The 25061-nt window shown below is 45.5% G+C and overlaps 1 protein-coding gene across 2 annotated transcripts in view; it reads right to left on the bottom strand.

The window, feature by feature from the left end:
- The window catches only part of LOC139255984 (angiopoietin-1-like), a 340138-nt gene that overhangs the window by 25931 nt on the left and 289146 nt on the right, over positions 1–25061 (bottom strand). The gene's annotated exons all lie outside the window — the stretch shown is intronic.

Genomic DNA, 25061 nt, shown 5'->3' with positions numbered 1-25061 from the left:
TCCCCCTCCACACTCAAAGAGAACAAAGCATTGTGTTGGATACAGATTGATGTCTGAGAGAAGGATTCAGGGCCAGTTTGTGTCTCGTTGACACTAAATAAACTTACCTCCCGGACGGAGTTAATAAATGACTCAGTTTTTATGCCCGACAGGAATCAACAAGAATAGCAAAATAACAGATTTGTGTAAACAATAAGAAATTAGGGCAAAAGGAATAACAGACTGGAAGGAGCTTGAAGTGTAATTAGGAGTGTTTCATGTTTTATCTGGGTACATAAAACCACAATAGTTTATTGGCCAACTAACAAATTTTATTACAAAAAGCCAAGACTGTGACAAGAGCTATTTATCTCACAATAAACTTGCAGCTAACATTATGACATAGAACTCTTAACAAGTTGTTATTTCCATTTTGGAACAGTTCTATGTCTATTTTGCTCTCTTTCCACTGGCACTAATTCCACAGTAATCAGCGATAATACTTCATAGCAGTGAAAAAGAGAATAAAAGACATATGTGAATATTCGATCATGCACAATGATGGGAACAGTTAATCCCCAAGAGGTACAGGCCATTTACTGTACAAGAGATGCTGTGCGACATCATCCCTCCCTTGTTCTGCCTCTTTCTAAATTCATTCTCAGGATGTGGACGTCGCTGGCAAGGCCGACATTTATTGCCCATCTCTGGTTGCCCCTTGAGAAGGTGGTGGTGTGCCTTCTTCTTGAACCGCTGCAGTCCTGTGTGGCGATTCTTTCTACCAGTGTTTGATACAACCGGGGGTTTGAGTAAACAGCAGCCCCAAAACGGTGCCCTTCCCACCCTCCCCGCACTGTCCCCCGGTAAACCCCCCGCCCATCCCGCCAACCAACAGTAACCTCCCAACATGATTGCCCACCCTTCCTTACCTGTGGGCCTCTGCTAGCGTCAATGATGCTTTGTTGGCAGTTCTGCGCAGCTTGCTGTCTCCATGGAAACAAGGCCTAAGGCCCAATCTCGGGGGACGATTCAGGTCTCACCATTCAGATGCAGGGATGGAACCCTGCCCCCCTGTCACATGCCCAAAAATGGACGCACCCAAATTTCAAGACCATTATCTCTTGGGGAGAAATTGAAAGACTCCGCCTTTGTGCAGTTGTTATCCTGAAACAGTCTCCAACCCCTCAACCCACACATGTACATGTCCAATCTATTCACGAGGCTTTTGCCCACCAGACATCAAGGACACATTCCCTCCTGCTGAACAAAAAGCAACTGGAGACTAATACAGGACCTCCATGAGAAGTGCAAGGCACTCTCCCCTCCCACTGGCCCACCAGGGATTGGATCCTGTCCCTTGTGTCTAACAGAGTCCAGATGTGTGACACACATCACCAAATAATCAGCGATCAAATGACACTCAGCACACCACCACTGTTCTTGTTATTTTAATTTTTTTCTTTTTATTTCAAGCACAAAAATAATAAACATGGCTGCACAAAGGGGTCTGCAGGTGTGCAAAGACTTTCAATGAAATTCTGGCTTGCTTCGTGAAAATCAGAATTTTGTTAGCATGAATTATACAAGTCCGAATCCTGCATGTGAGGAAAGATCTGAAGTGATGTTCTGCCATTTCTCCCAATGGTAGTGAGGGAGAGGCGTCATATCTCACAGGTGCATGGTACGGTAGTATAGTGGTTATGTTACTGGACTAGTAGTCCAGAAAATGTGAGTTCAAATCCTGTCACCTAACGGAGGAGAGAGAGGTGGAGAGGTTTAGGGAGGGAATTCCAGAGCTCAGGGCCTAGACGGCTGAAGGCATGGCCGCAATGGTGGAACGATGAAAATCGGGGATGCACAAGACGCCAGAATTAGAGGGGTGCAGAGATCGTGGAGGGTTGTAGGGCTGGAGGAGGTTATAGAGATAGCGAAGGAGTGAGGCCATGGAAGGACTTGAACACGAGGAATAAAATTTTAAATGTAAGGCGTTGCTGGACCAGGTGCCAATGTAGGTCGGCGAGCACAGGGGTGATGAGTGAACGGGACTTGGCACTTGTCTTCTAATCGACCCACTGCCTGGTGGGATCTGGATGAATGACTCGAGTCTTTAAATTCAATGGTGGAGCACTGACTTCCTGAGAAACATAAAAATGACTGGTTTATGAAAAGTAACCCGTCATGACTGATTAAAACAGCCAGAACACGTTTCATTATCTGTAACCAAGGCAGGTGATAATCGCAACGTTTGGCCCACATTCCGTGCTATTCTCCACTCTACCAAAAAAAAGTCAAGCTGACAAAAAACAGTCTGCCTGAATCATTTGTTAAACTCCTGCTAACTGCAAGTCCCAGTACTCTCTGTGAGTTAACATAACCTGGAAACTGAAGGCGAAACTGACAGTGACAGATCGCAGGGGAAGGCAGCTTGTGTGGCTGTACAAGTTGGAATCAAAACTTATTCTATTTAATACCTTGTGTCAGCTCAATGTGACTCCCATCACATCGCACCTCAGACGTCCATTGAGATGTTGTCCCTCTAATGCCAAAAGGTTTCAATCTTTCATTTTGAATCAAACCCCTTCACTCTGAATCACCTGCATTGTCAACCCAGCTGTGCTATATGAGCAACGGCAAGAAATAGTGAGGAAAATTCAAAGAGACACTGTATGTATACTGAGGGAGTGGAGTGCTGCACTGTCGGAGGTGCCATCTTTCAGTTGAGACATTAAACCTCTCAGGTAGTTGTAAAACATCCCACAGCATTATATTGATGAAGAGCAACAACAACGAATTGCATTTATATCGCACCTCTAACATATTGAAACGTCTCAAGACATTTCACAGGAGTATTATGAGATTTTTTTAAATTGACACCAAGTCGCAAAAGTAGAAATTAGCGGAGGTGACCAAAAGCTTGGGTGAAAGCGGTATGTTTTATGGAGCGTCTTGAAGGAGGACAGAGAGGTAGAGAGGCGGAAAGGTTTAGGACATGGGCAGGCAAGTTTTGGATCATCTCTAGTTTACGTAGGTTAGAATGTGGGAGGTCAGCCAGGAGTGTGTTGGAATAGTCAACAAGGTAACAAAGGCATGGATAAGGGCTTCAGCAGCGGATAAGCTGAAGCAAGGGCGGAGACGGGCGATGTTACAGAGGTGGTCTTAGTTATGCTATGGATATGTGGTCGAAAGCTCATTTCAGGGTCAAATATGACACCAAGGTTGTGAACAGTCTGGTTCAGCCTCACAGAGGTTGGGGAAAGGGAAGGAGTCAATGGCTAGGAAATGGAGTTTGTGGCGGGCACCGAAAACAATGGCTTCGGTCTTCCCAATATTCAATTGGAGAAAATTTCTGCTTATCCAGAACTGGATGTCGGACAAGCAGTCTGACACTTTAGAGACGGTGGAGGGGTCGTGAGAAGTGGTAGTGAGGTAAAGCTGAGTGTCGTCAGCATACATGTGGAACTGATGCTGTGTTTTCGAGAGCAGGGGAGTTCTCCCTGATGTCCTGGCCAATATGTATCCCTCAACCAACATCACTAAAACAGATTATCTGGTCGTTATCATATTGCTGTTTGTGGAAGCTTGCTGTGTGCAAATTGGCTGCCGCATTTCCTACATTACAACAGTGACTACACTTAAAAAGTACTTCATTACTGTAAAATGCTTTGGGATGTCCTGAGGTTGTGAAAGGCGCTATATAAATGCAAGTCTTTCTTTTTCTTTTATAAAATGGAAAACTAAGGGCAGGGAGAGGTGAATCACAAGCAATGGGCATCAAGCACCTTGTTGGCTGCGATTTCACGTATTGGATTAGAGTTAATTGGTAACAGATATACTTATCAAACACCCCACTGTCCACATATATGTGTAGGGCACACAATTCATTTCAAATATATTCTAACTTGGTCACTGAAAATAACAAGTATTTGACGGGCTAACCAAAAACAATAAGAAGGAAACAAGTGAGGAATTTAAGAAAATTCAATCTGAATGTTTTGGGCCAAATCTTGGCAAAGGCCAGCAATTTCTGTGGAAGGGCTTGATCCTGCTGCTGAGGAAAGGAGAGTGTGCAATATCATGAAGCATTAAAGCACATGGGAAGAGCAGCTTCTTGAGAAAACAAGGATTTGAAGGAAAGAATGGTCGTTTACTGTCAAAGGAAAAGTCTTTGGGGAGTGGAGGTTTTCAAACGACCGCCTTTGAAGTGGAGATGCGAGCGCCATCAATCATGATGCCAGAGATAAACCAAGACAAGGTTAAGGAGGAAGACAAGGGGGAGGAATTGGAAGATTATGCGGTTTTAAGTGTCAGTCTTCAGGCATGAATGGAATGAATGAGGAACTTTCTTGAAAGCAGGAATGTTGCCAGCACTTTGAAAATGAATGTCTTTGAGTTTGTTGCACCCCCTGAATCCAAACTACAGCTGATTAGGGTTCAGAAATCTGTCCGGAAATCATTACATGTAGCGCAGCGTGAGGATGCCGTAGCGTCTGTTCCGCAGATGCTACACGATCTAAAGTTACAGGACTGACGAGAGGAGTAAATTAGCTTAGAATTTCTACAGCAAAAATTAGTACGATCACTGCTCCAAATAAACTTGAGGCAAGACATTCCTGGGGGCACCACAAAAAAACAAATTACATTTGGTATACAGAGGGAGTAGGAATGAAACACTGACAACCTATCATCTTCAGTGATTACAGATTTCTACCACCTACCAAAATGTATTCAGTAACATTAATGTAAGAAAGAACTTGCATTTCTATAGCACCTTTTATAACCTCAGGATATCCCAATGCCCTCTACACCCAATGAAGTCCTTTTTTTGAAGTGTAGTAGTTATTGTTGAAATGTAGGAAATGTGGCAACTAATTTGCACACAGAAAGGTCCCACAAACAACAATAACAACAACAACTTGCATTCATATAGCTCCTTTAACATAGTAAAAACATCCCACGGTAGTTCGCAGGAACGTTGCCAAACAATATTTGACATCAGGCCCCATAAGGAGATATTTGGGCAGATGACCAAAAGTTTGGTCAAAAAGGTAGCTTTTAAGGAGCATCTTAAAAGAAGAAAGAGAGGTAGAGAGCTGGAGAAGTTTAAGGAGGAAATTCCAGAGCTTAGAGCCTCGGCAATTGAAGGCACGGCCGCCAATGGTGGAGCGAGTGAAATTGAGGATGCTCAAGAGGCCAGAATTGGAGGAGTGGCTGAGATCTCGAAGGGTTGCAGGCAGTGTTCCCTGTGAGCTGCGCTTTGTACTGCATGGTCTGTTTCTCTTAATGCGCGGTCCCTTTAAATTTCTGCGCATGTGCAGTGAGTAGCCTCTGCGTGACCTTTCAGAATACTGCGCGGCCACGCGCACGCATATCTTAGCAGGAATATTGGTTGTAGGGCCGGAGGAGGTTACAGAGCTAGGTAGCCATGAGGCCATAGAAGGATTTGAAAACAAGGATAAGAATTTTAAAATGCTTAACCAGGAGCCAATGTAGGTCAGCGAGCACAGGGGTGATGGGTGAACGGACTTGGTGCGAGTTAGGACACAGGCAGCCGAGTTTATGTGGGGTAGAATGTGGGAGACCAGCCAAGAGTGCATTGGAATAGTCAAGAAGTAACAAAGGCATGGATGAGGGCTTCAGCGGCAGATGAGCTGAGGCAGGAGTGGAGTCGGGCGATGTTCCAGAGGTGAAAATAGGCGGTCTTAGTGATGGCGGAGATATATGGTCAGAAGCTCAGCTCGGGGTTAAATATGACACGGAGGTTGTGAACAGTCTGGTTTAGCCTCAGATAGTTGTCAGGGAAAGGGATGTTGTCGGTGGCTAGGGAACGGAGTTTGTGGCGGGGACCGAAGACAATGATTTCGGTATTCCCAATATTTAGTTGGAGGAAATGTGATAGTGACCAAATAATCTGTTTTTTAGTGATGCTGATTGAGAGATAAATATTGGCCAGGTCACAACTCCCCTGCTCTTCTTCAAATAATGGCATGGGATCTTTTACATACACCAAAGAGAGGAGACGGGGCCTCGGTTTAACATCTCATCTGAAAGACAGTACCTCCGACAGTGCAGCACTGGGAGTGTCAGCCTACATTTATGTGCTCAAGTCTCTGGAGTGGGACTCGAAGCCACGAGCTTCTGACTCAGAGGTGAGAGTGCGACCCACTGAGCCACCAACGAAAAGTGAGGGAAAAAAGGTCTTAAGTTTAAAAGAAAGCAAGTATTTTACTTCAGGTCAATCTTGGTGTTGTAAGCTGAACAAAGGAGAAGATAATAAACCGCGAACACAGCAGTAACAGAAGGAAATAGTACAATAGGGGTGGGATGTTCCCAGGAGCAAAGATTTGTGGCTTTCCGTGCTTCACAGTGCTAGAATCTAATGCTAAATATTGACTCTGTACTGTTTGCATTATATTACTTCATTTGTAAATCATTGAGCTCTAAATAACAGGCAGAATGTGGGAATGAAACAGAAAAGATAGATTTTTTTATTCCTTTAAGGGGATGTGCGTGTTGCTGGCAAGGCCAGCATTTATTGCCCATCCCTAATTGCCCTTGAGAAGGTGGTAGTGAGCCATCTTCCTGAATTGCTGCAGTCCGTGTGGTGATGGTACTCCCACAGTGCTGTTAGGGAGGGAGTTCCAGGAATTTGGCCCAGTGACGATGAAGGAACGGTGATATATTTCCAAGTTAGGATGGTGTGTGACTTGAAGGGGAACTTGCAGGTGATGGTGTTCCCATGCGCCTGCTGCCCTTGTCCTTCTAGGTGGTAGAGGTCGCGGGTTTGGAAGTTGCTGTCAAATTAGCCATGGCGAGTTGCAGCACTGCATCTTGTAGATGGTACACACTGCAGCCCCAGTGGTGGGATGAATGTTTAAGCTGGTGGATGGGGTCGAGCTTGTTGTTGGAGCTGCACTCATACAGGCAAGTTGAGAGCATTCCATAACACTCCTGACTTGTGCCTTGTAGATGGTGGAGAGGCTTTGGGGAGTCAGGAGGTGAGACACTCGCTGCAGAATACCCAGCCTCTGACCTGCTCTTGTAGCCACAGTATTTATGTGGCTGTTCCAGTTAAGTTTCTGGTCAATGGTGATCCCCAGGATGTTGATGGTGGGGGATTTGGCAGTGCTAATGCTGTTGAATGTCATGGGGTGGTGGTTAAATGCTCTTTTGTTGGAGATGGTCATTGCCTGGCACTTATGTCGTGTGAATATTACTTACCACTTATCAGCCCAAGCCTGAATGTCGTCCAGGTCTCGCTGCATGCGGGCATGGAATGCTTCATTATCTGAGGAGTTGCGAATGGAACTGAACACTGTGCAGTCATCAGCGAACATCCCCACTTCTGACCTTATGATACAGAGATGGTCATTGATGAAGCAGCTGAAGATGGTTGGGCCTAGGACAATGCCCTGAGGAACACCTGCAGCGATGTCCTGGGGTTGGGATGATTGGTCTCCAATAACCACAACCATCTTCCTTTGCGCTAAGTATGACTCCAGCCAGTGGAGAGCTTTTCCCCTGATTCCTATTGACTTCAATTTTACAAGTGTTCCTTGATGCCACACTCGGTCAAATGTTGCCTTGGTGTCAAGGGCAGTCACTCTTACCTCACCTCTGGAATTTAGCTCTTTTGTCCATGTTTGGACGAAGGCTGTAATGAGGTCTGGAGCCGAGTGGTCCTGGCGGAACCCAGACTGAGCATCAATGAGCAGGTTATTGGTGAGTAAGTGCCGCTTGTAAACAACACCTTCCATCACTTTGTTGATGATTGAAAGTAGACTGATGGGGCGGTAATTGCCCGGATTGGATTTGTCCTGTTTTTTGTGGACAGGACACACCGTGGCAATTTTCCACATTGTCAGGTAGCTGCAAGTTTTGTAGCTGTACTGGACAGCTTGGCTGGAGGCACGGCTAGTTCTGGAGCACAAGAATTCAGCACGACAGCCAGGATATTGTCGGGGCCCATAGCCTTTGCTGTATCCCGTGCGCTCAGCAGTTTCTTGATATCATGTGGATCAAATTAAATTGGCTGAAGACTGGCTTCTGTGATGGTGGGGACCTCAGGAGGAGGCCGATATGGATCATCCACTTGGCACTTCTGGCTGAAGATGGGAGCCTTGTCTTTTTCTCTTGTCTGATGGGCTCCGCCACCATTGAGGGTGGGGGTATTCATGGAGCCTCCTCCTCCCGTTAGTTGTTTAATGGACTGGATGTGGCAGGACTGCAGAGCTTTAATCTGATCCGTTGATTGTGGGATCGCTTAGTTCTGTCTACGGCATGCTGCTTTCGCTGTGTAGCATGCTTGTAGTCTTATGTTACAGCTTCCCCAGGTTGGCACCTCATTTTTAGGTACGCCTGATGCTGCTCCTGGCATGCTCTTCTGCACTCCTCATTGAACCAGGGGTGATTGCCTGGCTTGATGTTAATGGTAGAGTGAGGGATATGCCGGGCCATGAGGTTACAGATTGTGGTAGAATACAAATCTGCTGCTGATGGCCCGCAGCCCCTCTGGATGCCTGGTTTTGAGCTGCTAGATCCGTTCTCAATCTATCCCATTTAGCATGGTGGTAGTGCCACACAACACAATGGATGTTGTCCTGTGTGGAGACGGCACTTCGCCTCCACAATGACTGTGCAGTGGTCACTACTACTAATGCTGTCATGGACAGATGCATCTGTGACAGGTAGATTGGTGAGGACGATGTCAAGTAGGTTTTTCCCTCGTGTTGGTTCTCTCACCACCTGCTGCAGGCCCAGTCTGGCAGCTATTTCCTTCAGGACTCAGCCAGCTCGGTCAGTAGTGGTGCTACCGAACCACTCATGGTGCTAGACATTGAAGTCCCCCACCCAGAGTACATTCTGTGCCCTTGCTCCCTCAGTGCTTCTTCCAAATGGTGTTCAACATGGAGAAGTACTGATTCATCAGCTGAGGGAGGTGGTAATCAGAAATAGGTTTCTTTGCCCTTGTTTAACCTGAAGCCATGACATTTCATGGGGTCTGGAGTCAAAGTTGAGGACTCTCAGGGACACTCCCTCCTGACTGTACACCACTGTGCCACCATCCCTGGTGGGTCTGTCTTGCTGGTGGGACAGGATATACCCAGGGATGGTGATGGAGGAATCTGGTACATTGGCTGAAAGATATGATTCTGTGAGTATGACTGTCAGGCTGTTACATGACTAGTCTGTGGGACAGCTCTCCTAATTTTGGCACAAGTCCCCAGATGTTAGTAAGGAGGGCTTTGCAGGATTAACTGGGCCGGGTGTGCCTTTGTCATGTCCGAAGTCGATGCTGAGGTCAATGCTGGGTGGTCCGACCAGTTTTTTCTTACTATTGTTTCTTGTAGCGGTTAAGAGTCAACCACATTGCTGTGGATCTGGAGTCACATGTAGTTCAGACCAGGTAAGGACAGCAGATTTCCTTCCCTAAAGGACATTACTGAACCAGATGGGTTTTTACAATGATTCATGGTCACCATTACTGACACGAGCTCTTTATTCCAGATTTATTTAATTAACTGAATTTAAATTCCACAGCTGCCGTGGTGTGATTTGAACTCATATCTCCAGATTATTATTCTGGGCCTCTGGATTACCACAAAAGCAAAATACTGCGGATGCTGGAATCTGAAATAAAAAAATAAAATGCTGGAAATCTCAGCAGGTCAGGCAGCAGCTATGGCGAGAAACAGTTAACGTTTCGGGTCTGGAAAACTTCGAGATGTAATAGATCTTAAGGAAATGCAGGGACACTGAAAGGGGGAGGGGAGGAAAGAACAAAAGGGAAGGTCTGTGATAGGGTGGAAGGCAGGAGTGATTGAATGACAAAAGGGATAATGGGCAAAAATGAGATGGTAATGGCACAAGTTAGGAAACAAAAGATGAGTGTAGATGGGGTGTGAATGGTGGAATGATCACTAGCTGCCATGAGAAAGAAAAACAAATTAAAATAAAAAGGGAGGGGGGAGTTTTTGTTAATGAAAAGGGAGGAAAGGGAAAAAAAGTATGGGCAGAGGTTATGGTCTGAAATTGTTGAACTCGATGTTGAGTCCAAAAGGCTGTAAAGTCTTTAAACGAAAGATGAGGTGCTGTTGCTCGAGCTTGCATTGAGCTTAATTGGTACAATGCAAGAGGCCGAGGATGGAGAGGTCAGAGTGAGAGTGGAGCTTATGGACCAATCTACTTTTGGCCTCCCCAATGTAGAGGAGACCACATCGTGAGCAGCGAATACAGTATACTAAATTGAAAGAAGTACAAGTAAACGCTGTTTCACCTGGGAGGAGTGTTTGGGGCCCTGGACAGTAGGAAGGGAGGAGGTAAAAGGGCAGGTGTTGCATCTCCTGAGCTTGCACGGGAAGGTGCCGTGGGAAGGGAAGAGGGTGCTGGGGGTGACTGCGGAATGGACCAGGATGTCGCAGAGGGAGCGCTCCCTTCGGAATGCTGAGAGGGGAGAGGAGGGGAAGGTGTGATAGATGGTGGGATCACGCTGAAGGTGGCAGAAATGGCGGTGGATGATCAGTTGAACTTGGAGGTTGGTGGAGTTAAAGGTGAGGACAAGGGGAAACCCTGTTATGGTTCTGGGAGGGAGGGAAAGGGGCGAAAGCAGAAGTATGCGAAATAGAACAGACACGGTCGAGTCCATGTTAACCCTGGCGGAGGGGAATCCTCGGTTGAAGAAAAAGGAAGACATGTCAGAGGCACTAGTGTGGAAGGTGGCATTGTCAAAGCAGATGCAACGGAGGCAGAGAAACTGGGAGAACGGAATGTAGTCCTTACAGGATGTGGGTTGGGAGGAAGTGTAGTCCAGGTAACTGTGGGAGTCAGTGAGCCTATGGTGAATATTTGTCAATAGACTATCCCGAGAAATGGAGACAGAGAAGTCGAGGAAGGGGTGGAAAGAGTCGGAAATGGACCATGTGAAGGTGTGGGAAGGGTGGAAACTGGATACAAAGTGAATGACATTTTCTAGTTCAAGGCGAGAGCAGGAAACGGCACCGATACAGTCATCAATGTAGCAGAAAAAGAGGTGTGGGGGGACCCGTGTAGGACTGGAACAAAGAATGTTCCACATCTCCCATGAAAAGGCAAGCATAGCTAGGACCCACGCGGGTTCCCATAGCAACACCTTTAATTTGCAGGAAGTCAGTGGAGTCAGAGGAGAAGTTGTTCAATGTGAGAACAAGTTCAGCCAGGCAGAGGAAGGTGGTGGTGGATGGGGACTGGTTGCTCAAGGAAGAAACAGAGTGCCCTCAGGCCATCCTGGTGGGGGATGGAAGCGTAGAGCAATTGGACGTCCATGGTGAAAAGGAGACAGTTGGGGCCAGGAGACTGTTAAAGTGGTGGAGGGCATCAGAAGAGTCGCGGATGTAGGTGGGAAGAGACTGGACAAGGGGAGTAAAAATAGAGTTGCGATATGAAGAAATAAGTTTTGTGGGCCAAGAACAGGCTGAAATGATGGGTCTACCAGGGCAGTCCTGTTTGTGGATTACTAGTCCAGTAACTTAACCACTATGCTACCATTCCCAAGGAAGCTGAATGCAAGCTGAAAAGGATTTATCTTAAAAATACACATTTAATCACAGTGTCAATCCACCATCTGTGAGTAACCCGATTTTAAATTTACTGAGAATTTACTTTCCAGGCTCCGAGCTCCTGACTCTGGGCTCTTGGTTCTGGATTCTTGGATCTGGATTCCTGGGTCTAGATTCCTTGCTCTAGATTCCTGGTGCCTGGCTCTGAACTCCTTGCTCTGTATTCCTTACTCTGGACTCCTGGCTCCGAACTCATGGCTCTGGGCTCAGGGCTCCTGATTCCTGGCTCCTGGCTCCTGGCTCTGCATTCTGGCTTCTGGCTCTTGGCTCCGGGTTCTGTGCTCCTGGCTCCTGATTAATAACGCCACGCTCCAGATTCCTGGTTCCTGGCTCTAGATGCCAGGTTCCAGGCTCCAAGATTCCTGGCTCCCAGCTCCGAACAAGCAATGATAACCGAGTGACTGTGCCAGGCACCATACAAGAACACCGTGATAAATGGAGGGCAGTGGGAAGTGGTCGATTGCTTCTCCCCTGCAGTGAGATTGGAGCAGCAACAACGCCTTGTGAAAGGGTGACAGGAGGCCAGTGCTAGTCTGCTCTACATAAAGAGCATATGGCTGTCAAAAAATGGCCCACCAGGAGTATTAGCAGGATTCATAACTGGATCAGAATGGATGATTAATGGAAGGCCAATATTTCAAACTGGAAATACTGACACCTTCAAAACTAAAAATCTCCTCTCAAGTGGATAAAATTTTATATCCTTTCACATTTCTGACTCAGTGAACATTCAACTGCAACTAAATTATTTAAGAAGTACTGTACTTTAAATTATTTTTAAAATAACAAGCTGGTCTCACATATAGGAGAGACATGAACGTGCAGAATTTTCAGCACGCAATATTAGAGGGAGAGGGATAAACAGACCCAGGCAGGGGGAAAAGGGAGAGGAGCAGCAGAGGGGAGGAGAGGGGTGGAGAGGGGATGAGAGGAAGGGAGAGGGGAAAGGAGGGGAGGAGAAGAGGGAGGAGGAGAAGAGGGGGAAGGAGAGTGGATGAGAGGAGGGGAGAGAGGCTGGGGGAGGGGAGGAGTGGAGAAGGGAGGAGAGCAGCAGGGGAGAGATGGGGAGAGGAGGAGAGGGGAGGAGAAAAGGGACAGAAAAGGGAAGAGGAGGGGAAGCGAGGAGAGGGGAGGGGAGAGGAGGAGAGGAGAGGGTAGGGAGGAGAGATGGGGATGGGAGTGGTGATGATAGGAGTGGAGGATAGGGGAGGAGAGGGGAAAAGAGGAACGGAGAGTAGAGGAGAGAATATGTAAAGGTTAGAGAAGGAAAGGAGAGGAAGGGGGGTGGGGGGGGGCGGGGGTGGGAGTGGAGGGTAGGGGAGGGGAGGAGAGTAGAGGAGAAAAGGGGATAGCATTAAACGGATGAAAGAGCTCTATTAAAATGACAAGACAATCCTGGAGGCAGAAGATTACAATTTCCTGCAAGACCCTTGGTCAAACATGGAAGTGTTGCTTGGTGCGTCATTCCTTTGGTGAGTGAGGGGCAAGACCCGATAGGCTGTTATCCCAAGGCCATCCTCATGTGCCTTGCTGAAGCGGGTTTCAGAGAATTCTGGGGGCAGGTTGTCTCCTTGCCCCTTCAACTGTGCGCTGTGCATGACATAGGGAAATCCAATTAGGAAATGGGGAGAATGCAACTTTAAAACGTTTAAAAAAAAAATTATCTCAGATAAAAATATGTTGTCCCTCACACCATCAGTTTTGAAGTTTGCTTGAAATTCTTCGAAGTGTAATTCCTAAACACATAGAAGCATAGAAACATAGAAAATAGGTGCAGGAGTAGGTCATTCAGCACTTCGAGCCTGCACCGCCATTCAATGAGTTCATGGCTGAACATGCAACTTCAGTATTCCATTCCTGCTTTCTCACCATACCCCTTGATCCCCTAGTAGTAAGGACTACATCTAACTCCTTTTTGAATATATTTAGTGAATTGGCCTCAATAACTTTCTGTGGTAGAGAATTCCACAGGTTCACCACTCTCTGGGTGAAGAAGTTTCTCCTCATCTCGGTCCTAAATGGCTTACCCCTTATCCTTAGACTGTGACCCCTGGTTCTGGACTTCACCAACATTGGGAACATTCTTCCTGCATCTAACCTGTCTAAACCCGTCAGAATTTTAAACGTTTCTCTGAGATCCCCTCTCATTAGTCTGAACTCCAGTGAATACAAGCCCAGTTGATCCAGTCTTTCTTGATATGTCAGTCCCGCCATCCCGGGAATCAGTCTGGTGAACCTTCGCTGCACTCCCTCAATAGCAAGAATGTCCTTCCTCAAGTTAGGAGACCAAAACTGTACACAATACTCCAGGTGTGGCCTCACCAATGCCCTGTACAACTGTAGTAACACCTCCCTGCCCCTGTACTCAAATTTCCTCACTATGAAGGCCAACATGCCATTTGCTTTCTTAATCGCCTGCTGTACCTGCATGCCAACCTTCAATGACTGATGTACCATGACACTCAGGTCTCGTTGCACCTCCCATGTTGCTAACCTCCGTCTATTGCTCTCTAGTGTTAGGCCCAGAGTTCCTGAGATCATAGGTCAAAGGGCAATGTTCCCCGACATGACAACACAAACCCCACAATACTGATGTCCAACTCAACGGCTAAAAGTTCAATAGCTTCAGAACGCAATGCGGGAGCGAGACACCATTTTATTCACCTCCTTAGCTATATGTGCAAGAATCAGTAATTCACACAGCAGTGCTGATGAACTGCAACGTTAAACTTTTATGTAAAAATCATTTCTTTTTTGCAGCTAATTGAGCCTCATTCCTTCATAAAAATCCCCCCACAAAAAAAAACATGTGCCAAAACGAGTTTTGTTGGAATAAGAGTTCCGACAAAATATACAATCGGACTGTCCAAACATATTTCAACTCCCTCGGTGTCAACTGTGTCTGATAAAGAGTTGCATACAATCAAATGGTTCATTGAGTGCCGTGGGCTTCTGTGTGTACCTTGCTGGTGCCGCAATGGCAGGACCGTGTTACCTTTTATCTGACCTTTGTCTGCTTTTAAAACATGATGGCCATGCTGTGTTGATGAGGGAAAGGTTGTCGACCACTTCAATTTCGCTTTACCAGCATTTTTCTTTTTATGAGATACAAATAGGAGAGCTCCAGTGGGAAACATCAAGTAAAACAAACATGCTTTGCTTTCTATTGAAGCATTCGAGGCTTAAAAATATAGGGCTGTCGAAACAGGCTTGCACTTGAACTAGCACCTCGTTTATAGAACATCAAGTCAAATCTTGCTGCAAAAATAACGGCTCGTTAATGACGCACGCCATTATTAAGGCACAAATTGGCCTGCAAGGTCAGGGGATTAAGAGATACATCGTGAGTTGCAAATCTCTGGAACTTTCTGGCCGATTTACGTTGCTCTGCTGTTTGCTTCACATAATCGGCATCTCGTCTGTTGTGTATGCATTAACAGTTAGACTAAGTACTATTTAACTCCAAGAGGTATGACCTTGGCTCTGCTTTCTTAAGGCCCAAAGTGACTAATATACAAAATGGCTGGCCTTTTATACTTGGGCTGCACACACGTGCATGCAGCCCAATGGCCTCCAACAGTGACGCCATCTAGTGGCTGGTGATCCCAAATGTACATACATGACAATAACCCCCCTCTGATATATTAACAGTCTTTTCCAAATTGAGACGCTCCCGGGTTGACCGTCTCAGTTCAACTCCAGCCTTGGGTGAGTGTTCAGAGTCTGTTGTGACTGGTGGCTGGGTGGCTGACCTGGTGGGAATGGCAATGGCCATGTCAGGGATTGAAAGTCCATTTTCATTGAACATGTCAGCGATTGAAAGTCCTGATTCACTGATGACTAATGAGTCCTCTGATGACTGGGGGTAGGTTGGTTGGTCGTCAATTGTCTCTTCCTCCGACTGTTGCAATTCGTCTGTGTGCCGCAGCTTTGTCTGATCCATATGTTTCCTGCATGCTTGCCCATTTTTGAGCTTGACAATAAATACTCTGTTGCCCTCCTTGGTCATGACAGTACCAGCGATCCACTTGGGATCCTGACCATAATTCAGAACATATACAGGATCATTTACAGAAATATCGCGTGACACAGCTGCGCGATCGTGATACCCTTGCTGACTTTGTCTTCTATATTCAACATGATTATTCAAGTCACGGGGTACAAGAGATAGCTTGATCTTAAGACCTCTCTTCATCATTAGTTCAGCAGGCGAGACCCCGGTAAGCGTGTGTGGTCTTGTCCTGTAACTCAGCAGTATGCACGACAGGCGGGTCTGCAGTGACCCTTGGGTTACTCGCTTCATACTCTGCTTTATGATTTGGACGGCACATTCTGCTTGCCCATTGGATGCAGGTTTGAATGGTGCTGACCTTACATGTTTGATACCATTGAGTTTCATGGACTCTTGAAACTCCTGACTGGTGAAGCACGATCCGTTGTCACCAATAACGATGTCAGGCAGACCATGTGTTGTGAACATGACACTGAGATTCTCAATGGTAGCTGTGGATGTGCTGGATGACATGATTATATACTCTATCCATTTCAAATGTGCATCCACCACAACTAAAAACATCTTCCCCAGGAAGGGACCTGCAAAGTCTATGTGGATCCTGGACCATGGTTTGGACGATCACGACCACAGACACAGCGACGATTCCACTGGTGCTTTGCTGAGCTGCATGCAAGTGTTGCACTGATGCATACATGATTCCAGCTCAGAGTCAATTTCTGGCCACCATACATGAGACCTGGCGATGGCTTTCATCATTACAATGCTGGGATGTGTGCTATGTAGCTCACGTACAAATTTCTCTCTCCCTTTCTTGGACATAACAACACGATTGGCCCACAGTATACAATCCAACTGATTAGACAGTTTGTATTTGCGACAAATGTAAGGGTTGGTCTCCTCACACATTTGCTTGGGTATGGCAGACCAATCACCTTTGAGGATGCAACTCTTCACCAACAATAAAATCGGGTCCTGGCTGGTCCAGATCTTAACTTGTTGAGCTGTGACAGGGGTTCCTTCACTCTCAAAAGCATTCATAATTAACAATAGGTCTGCCGGTTGTGGCGTTTCCATCTCCGGTGTGGACAACGGCAGACGGCTCAAAGCATCGGCACAATTCTCGGTGCCAGGTCTATGGCGAATGACATAATCATAAGTGGATAATGTCAGTGCCCACCTCTGGATGCGGGATGAAGCATTGGTATTGATACCTTTGTTTTCAGAGAACAGTGAAATGAGCAGCTTGTGATCTGTCTCCAGTTCAAACCGAAGACCAAACAGGTACTGATGTATCTTTTTAACCCCATACACACAGGCTAGTGCTTCTTTCTCTACCATGTTGTAGGCTCTTTCCGCTTTAGACAAACTTTTTGAAGCATATGCGACTGGTTGAAGTTTACCCGACTCGTTAGCTTGTTGGAGTACACAACCAATTCCATATGACGAAGCATCACAGGCCAATACTAAATGGTTACATGGGTCATAATGTACCAGGAGCTTATTAGAGCAAAGCAGATTAGTGGCTTTCTCAAAAGCTCTGTCTTGAGACGCACCCCACACCCAGTTGTCGCCTTTTCTTAGCAGCATGTGCAGTGGTTCTAATAAGGTGCTCAATTTAGGTAGGAAGTTACTGAAGTAGTTGAGTAGACCCAGGAACGAATGCAGCTCCGTCACATTCTGCGGCTTGGGTGGATTCTTGATGGTCTTGGTTTTCGTGTCCGTGGGCCTGATGCTGTCAGCAGCAATTTTCCTCCCCAGGTGCCTTGAAGACGCATTTCGAGTGTTTCAATCTGAGTCCCACTTTGCCCAGACGATGTAGAACCTCTTCCAGGTGTTCAGATGTTCCCCGGAGTCACGACCTGTGATCAGGATGTCATCTTGGAACACGATGTTCTGGGAACAGACTTCAGTAGACTCTTCATGTTCCTCTGAAATATTGCTGTAGCCGAGCGCATTCCAAAAGGGCACCTGTGATAAATAAACAGTCCTTTATGCGTGTTAATGCACGTAAGTCTCTTCGATGTCTCGACCAGCTCCTGTGTCATGTAGGCCGACATCAAGTCCAGTTTTGTGAACGACATCCCCTGGGCTAGCATTGCAAACAAGTCATCAGCCTTCGGTAACAGGTACTGATCCTGTTTCGAAACCCTGTTGATCGTAGCCTTGTAGTCTCCACAGATTCTGACTGTGCCATCACTTTTCAGCACAGGAACAATGGGGCTGGCCCATTCATTAAATTCAACCGGTGATATGATCCCTTCACACTGGTGTCTGTCCAGTTCGATTTTGACCTTCTCCCTCATCATATACAGAACTGCCTGAGCTTTATGATGGATGAGTCTTGCATCCGAGTCCACGTGGATCTGCTCCTTGGCTCCTGTGAAGTTGCCAATGCCTGGTTCGAACAGTGAGAGGAACTTGCTCAGTATTTGGGCACATGTATATTTCTCCGATGACAATGCCTTGATGTCGTTCGAATTGCATATGATTTTTTTCAAGGCAGTTCCTGCCGAACAGCATTGGGCCATTGCCTGGGACAATCCATAGCGGTAACTCGTGAACAGCACCGTCATACGACACTTTAATTGTGGCACTGCCAATCACCGTTATGAGTTCTTTAGTGTATGTGCGCAACTTGGCATTGACTGGACTCAGCCTGGGCCTCACAGTCTTAGTATCCCACAGCTTGGCTCATTATCGATTGACTCGCCCCTGTGTCCAGTTCCATCGATACCGGCACCCCATTAAATTTCACGTTGATCATTATCGGTTTGCTCTCAGTTAGGAACGAGTACAGTCCAAACACTTCCTCCTCTGGTATCTCGGATTGCGAATCTGGATCTGCGCTAGTCTGACCATCATCCTCCACGTGGTGTGTCGCAGCACACTTGCTCATCTGCAGACACTTGCGCTGGCGATGCCCCACCCTCAGACAGCCTTTGCAACTATATTGCTTAAATCGGCACTGCTGGTGCCAGTGATTTCCCCCACAACACCAACACGGAGAAATCGGATGCATTCCCGCTGGCAGACTTTGGGCAGCCACAGGTTTCGCGTACGCAGTCGGGTAGGCCCTGCCATGTGCCGCTCTGCCGAACGCCGAATCAATCATATTTGCAGTACTTGCCGAGTTTCGATTTTTCATTGATATCTGCTTGAGACTTCGTCATGCATGACTGAGCGATCGTGATGGCCCTATTCAAGTCCAACGTCTCCACCGCCAGTAGTTTACGCAGGATCACCTTGTGGTTGATGCTGATTGCAAAGAAGTCCCACAACATGTCTGCCAACATAGCCCTGAACTTACACTGCCCCGCTACACGTCTCAGGTCGACAACAAATTCCGCCGCATTCTTGCCCTCTGAGCGAATGTGCGTGTAAAATCTGTATCTTGAGATGATGATGCCTTCGTCTGGCTTAAGGTGGTCCTGTACCAGTGCACACAATTCTTCATATGTCTTCTCTGTTGGACTCACAGGCAGGAGTAGATTCTTTATCAGACCATAAATTTTTGGATCGCAAACCGTGAGGAACACCACCCAGCGCCGATCTGAGTCACTGACCTCCTCCATTTTGTTGGCCACGAAGAACTGGCTCAAATGGATCACAAAGTCTGCCCAATCTTCTCCTTCCACAAATCGCTCCAATTGTGCTCATTTTTGCATGCAAAGGTTCTTGTTGCAACGTCGCCAAATGTTGTGTATGCAATAACTGTTCGACTGAGTACTGTTTAACTCCAAGAGGTATGACCTTTATTAAGGCCCAAAGTGACTAATATACAAAATGGTTGGCCTTCTATACTTGGGCTGCACACACATGCATGCAGCCCAATGGCCTCCAACAGTGACACCATCTAGTGGCTAGTGATCCCAAAAGTACATACATGACATCATCCTTGGCCGCCCCATTATTTTTAAGAACTTGCACCACTTGCACATTAAATTACCTGTTAAACTCACCACAGAAAGTTAGAGCTGGTAATTATTAGCATTAGCACCCTTTTAACAACATGATAGTTGTTAATGCAATGCCAATCAACCTCTCTGGCGCAGAAAGGGAACAATTTAAACTGTTCATTCTCATTCCTGCAGATAATAAATTCTTCTTAAGAGATTATAAACATTTCTAATTTAAAATTATTTTTTTTTTTAACTATTCCTTTCTGTCTTTTTTTCCTTTCTTAATCCAATCTGTCTTTCCCTCTCTTTACTTCTCTTTCTGTAGCTGATTTAACTCTAATCACCATATTTCCTTCTCTGTTGTACCTCTGTTTCTTTCTCATTCCTTAAATCTCATTGGTTAAGGTCTCGTCAGTCACTGAGGTCCCAGATGTCTCGTTGCCCTTGCCGCACCATTATCAGCTCGCTTTCCCAGCAAGTTACAGTGCAAAAGATCTACGGGCTGAAGGATGCAGAAACAAGTCTGACTAACGGGGCACACTGTGAGATGCACCACTCCAGCAAGGTCCAGACCATTGTTAGAAGCCTTGTTGTAGCCTTCTTGAGACAAGTTTCATTGTGGTTTATTGTCATTTCTTTCTCTTCTCAACTGTGTTGAAGACGTCACACAATTTTTTGGCAAGCCCGAATTTTCCCAAATCAGCAATATTTTATCGCATTCATCTTACGATAGCACCGATCGGCAAACTGAGACCGTTTGTGCATGAGCTTTCAAAATGTAAATGGTTCTTAAAATGATGAGTGAAGAATTCACGCTTCACAGGAAATATATTCAAGACATCCCTTGATAGTGGGCCATTAGACAATATTAGATAAAGAATAGCATCAGAGTGTTAAGGCTGGAACTTATTAAGAAACACACTCAAACATTCATCGCCATGTGTGCCACAGATTTTGATTTGTTGATGAAGTCCAACCAACCCAATTGTTTCCTGCCATTTGACGTCAGTCTCTGGTATAGGAACATTGGAACAGGAAGAGGCTATCAACCCCTCCAGCCTGTTCCACTATTCAGTTAGATCACGGCTGATCTTTAGCTTAACTCCATCTATCCGCCTTGGTTCTGTAACCCTTAAAATGCTTTGCCTAATAAAAATCTATCAATCTAATTTTTGAAATTTTCAGTTGACCCCCAGCCTCAACAGCATTTTGGGGGAAGAGAGTTCCAGATTTCCACTGTCCTTTGTGTGAGGAAGCGCTTCCTGCCATCACCCCTGAATGGCCTGTCTCTAATTTTAAGATTACACCCTTATTGTGGACTCGCACACCAGAGGAAATAATTTTTCTCTTTTTACTCTTATCAATTCATCTTAAACACCTCAATTAGTGGGAACGGTAGCATCGTGGTTATGTTACTGGACTGGTAATCCACAGAGCTGGACTAATGATCCAGAGACATCAGTTTAAATTCCCCACCACAGCAGCTGGGGAATTTAAATTCAGTTAATTAAATAAATCTGGAATTAAAAAGCTAATATCAGTAATGGTGAAACTACCAGATTGTTGTAAAAACCCATCTGGTTCACTAATGTCCTTTAGGGAGGGAAATCTCCTGCCCTTACCCGGTCTGGCCTATATTTGACTCCAGACCCACAACAATGTGGTTGACTCTGAAATGGCCTAGCAAGCCACTTAGTTTCAGGAAGGCGGCTCACCATCACCTTCTCAAGGCAATTAGAGATGGCCAATAAATGCTGGCCTTGCCAGCGACACCCACATTCGATGAACGAATAAATTAAAAAAAAATTAGATCCTGGCTTAATCTTCTGTACTTACGGGAATTCAAGCCTAGTCTATGCAACCTGTTCTCATATTTTAAGCCACTAAGCCTCAGTATCTTTCTGATGAGTCTATGCTGCACCCCCCTCCAAGGCCAATATATCCTTCCTGAGATGCGGTGCCCAGAACTGGACACAGTATGAGTTCCATGAACTGACCATCAGGTCTCTCCTTCCCATATGTTGTTTTTTTTTAGAAAAACTCAGAGGAACATTCCATGTACATTGGTACGTATGCCCGATGTCATGCAGGTTGAGAACGGAAAACAAATTAAACTGAAGCCATTAATAAAGGAAAAAGATGGTTAATCCAACTCGAAAGAGCTCACTCTGGGTGCTACATGACTGAGAAGTGGTGCTAGAACTTAAAAACCAGCTCCGTCATGAAGCAGGGGCTTACAACAGTGAAAAACAGTCTCATTCTGGCAGGAACGTCAGTGCAATGGTGTTGGTACTCATCACAGTGCCAAGCAACTGTCTACACTGTAGCACTACAGGTTCACAGTTTTTCTGAGAAGGATCCTAAACATGGAGCCTGCTCTTGATAGAAGGTAATGCCTCACCTCAGGAGACATCCCAGCAGAAGACAAAGATGAGGAGGCGGAGAGCAGTAATAATACCGTTTTATTTTTGGGATGCAGGCATCGCCGGCAAGGCCGACATTTATTGCCCATCTCTAATTCCCCCTTGGGAAGGAGGTGGTGGGACTTCTTCTTGAACCACTGCAGTCCCGTGTGGCGAAACTGCTCCCACGATGCTGTTCAGTCAGGCGTTCCAGCGACAATGAAGGAACGGTGATATATTTCCAAGCCAGGTTGGTGTCAACCAGTCAGCCAGTCAGCCAGTCTGCCAGTCTGCAAGACGGAGTTTGTAAGGTGGCAGGAACTGTTGATTGCTGTTGTATGCAAGGTAGTTTTCAACCTTATTAATTATTGTTTCTTAGATTTGAATGAATGCTAAAACACATTCCAAACGAGAACAACACACAATCAACATAAGGGCTGCCGATTGTGTTCAAAGCATTTCATACTTAAACTTCATCTCTGCAGACTTGTTCAGCATAGAAGAGATTTCTTAGTAAAAGTGATGAAGAAAAATTAAGTCAGGACCCTTCTCATTTGCACGCACAGCAGGCTGAGAGTTTTTAATTAAGTCCTCCGATTCTTTGGCAGCAAAGTGATTTTAATAAAAATGAGTCGCGAGTAAAATAAAGTTACCTGTTAGGAGGATAGACACCACCCACCACAGTTAAATAAACAGAGTTTTAGCTCTGCACATTCCTTAGCAAGAAGGCTCTTTCCGGAGCAGCTGCCATATTAGGTTTTGTTCCAAACATTGGAATGGAGATAGCAACAAACTGCCAACAAAAACAAGATTACTGAGGAGGGTGAAAAAAATATCTCTATATCTAAAATTTCCACAAAAAAACATACTTTTGAAATATAATGCGGTATCAAATTTGACAGAAAGAAAGACTATAGTGCCTTCCATTTCCCAAAGCACTTTACAGCCGATGAGATACTTTTGAAATGTCATCATCATCATAGGCAGTCCCTCGAACCGAGGATGACTTGCTTCCACATCAAAAAAGGATGAGTTCACAGATGTTTCAATGAAGGACCTAATATTCCAGGTCCTGAACTACGTCTTGAAGGGTGGAAGATGCCAGTGCGTGGATTTTTTTGCACACCAGCCATCACATGGGCTTGACAGAGCTAGGTCTTGGCCCAGTGGTAAAGGTTATCCAAGACGACTGGAGACCAGCTCTGCTGCACGGACCTAGTGCACACACATATCGCAGTATGAAATGTAGTCACTGTTGTGATTTAGGAAACAAGGCAGCCAATTTGCGCACAGCATGCTCCTTCAAACTGCAATGAGAAAAATGACCAGATAATCTATTTTAGGTGTTGCTTGAGGGATAAATATTGGCCAGGACACTGGTGTCCACTGGGTGGCCAGGACACTCCCTTGCTATTCTTCAAAATAGTGCCAGGGATCTTTTATGTCCACCTGAGAGGGCAGACAGGGCCTCGGTTTAATGTCTCATCCAAAAGCTGATACCTCTGATAGTGGAGCGCTCCCTCAGTACTGCACTGGGAGTGCCTGCCTAGACTTTTGTGCTCATCTCTGGAGTGAGACTTGAACCCACAAACTTCTGATTCAGGGGCCAGAGTGCTATTCACTGAGCCACAGGTGACACCGGCAACATTGGGACATAAGACAAAATAAAGAAAAAAAGAAAGATTTGCATTTCTACAGCATTTTTCATGAGCTCAGGTGCTCAAAGTGCTTTACAGCCAATGAAGTACTCTTGAACTGTAGTCACTGCTGTAATGTAGGAATAGTGTTTGTTAACGCATGAGCAAACATGCTCTGACAGATGGTTTGCTGCCTGAATAAAAACGAAAATAAATTAATCGTGTCCTGTACTGATTAGTTTCTGCACAGACTAAGACAACTCAGCCCATCCTCCAGGTACAGCTCGCTCAAATGCTGAGACCTAACAATGCCACAGTGTCCAGATCTTGACCAGCCAGTGTCCTCTGTGGGTGTCTCAATGAGACCTTCTCACCACAACCACAGGACAAAGAGTGAAACTTCACTGGAATCAGTTCTTGATATTTGGCAGTGTGGATAACACACAGAGGAAAATCTAGGCTTCACAGACTCCATGGGAAAAATGTTTGCCATTTTTTTTTTGAGGACGGAAATGGCTAAAAGAGCTGTGCTCTATTTTCATCATGATGCCATCAGCTGTGGATGGTTCAATGATACATTTCAATACATGAAAAGAAGAAAAACATTTCAGAAAGCATTTGGAGAAACTTTGGAAGCCCCGTGGCCAAATTGTGTAACCCAGTGGGCAGATTGCACACTCAGTGTTTTCCATTATAAATGTTGACATGGCAATTTATATTGGAAACTGTTGACACAGAAAGTGTGAGAGAAATATCACAACAGGAAGTCAAGTGTGGCGCTGACAGGAATTGCGCACAGATATAAGGGCCTGGAGTTTCCACTCGGTTGCGCTGTTTTTTTCAGCGCAATTTGCTTGAAATCGAACAAAACAGCGCAAAAGATCGCGGACTTTTAAGTGCAAGTTACATTCACAACAAATTGAGTTTCCATAATTTTTTGTGCTGGTTTAAAAAATACCGCCCACAAAACTGGTCATGCCCCCAGATCGAAATAATCACCATGGCGAGTTTTCGCTAATTGCACTAGTGTGCGGGCCTTCGGGGAAGCTCCAAAAATGCAGATTTTTTTTAGGGCTGAGGGCACTAATAGGCACCTTTTAATAGCTTTTAAATATTAAAAAATATTTAATTTACTAAGAAACTGAGTACTGTTCACCAGTGTAACTTGTAAATGGTTCCATATCATTTTTTTAAGTTATTTTCAGTTATTTAAAAGCGGTTGCTCACAAGTGGCGGACTAGACACTCTGATTAAAAATGATTATTTTTTGTGATAAACCCATTTTCAGCTGAATTAATAAAACTGCAACAGGTTACCACTCTTAAATACATCAAGGAATATATTTTAATCCAAGAAAAAAAAATAAACAATTACGCTGTAAAATGCTGTACTATTGCGCTGGTTCATGGAAAATGTTATGCAAATATGCAAACAAGTTTGAATGGAAACTTGAGCAAAAAATTAATTTGGAAAACTAGCATAATTTTGAGCACAATTTGCGCCCGGATTGCCGATTGTACCCACAGCGGAAACTCCAC

Source organism: Pristiophorus japonicus, chromosome 1 (genome assembly GCF_044704955.1).
Source record: "Pristiophorus japonicus isolate sPriJap1 chromosome 1, sPriJap1.hap1, whole genome shotgun sequence".
Lineage (NCBI taxonomy): Eukaryota > Metazoa > Chordata > Chondrichthyes > Pristiophoridae > Pristiophorus > Pristiophorus japonicus.
Note: the sequence above shows the minus strand (reverse complement) of the source record. Positions and strands in the feature narration are given on the sequence as shown.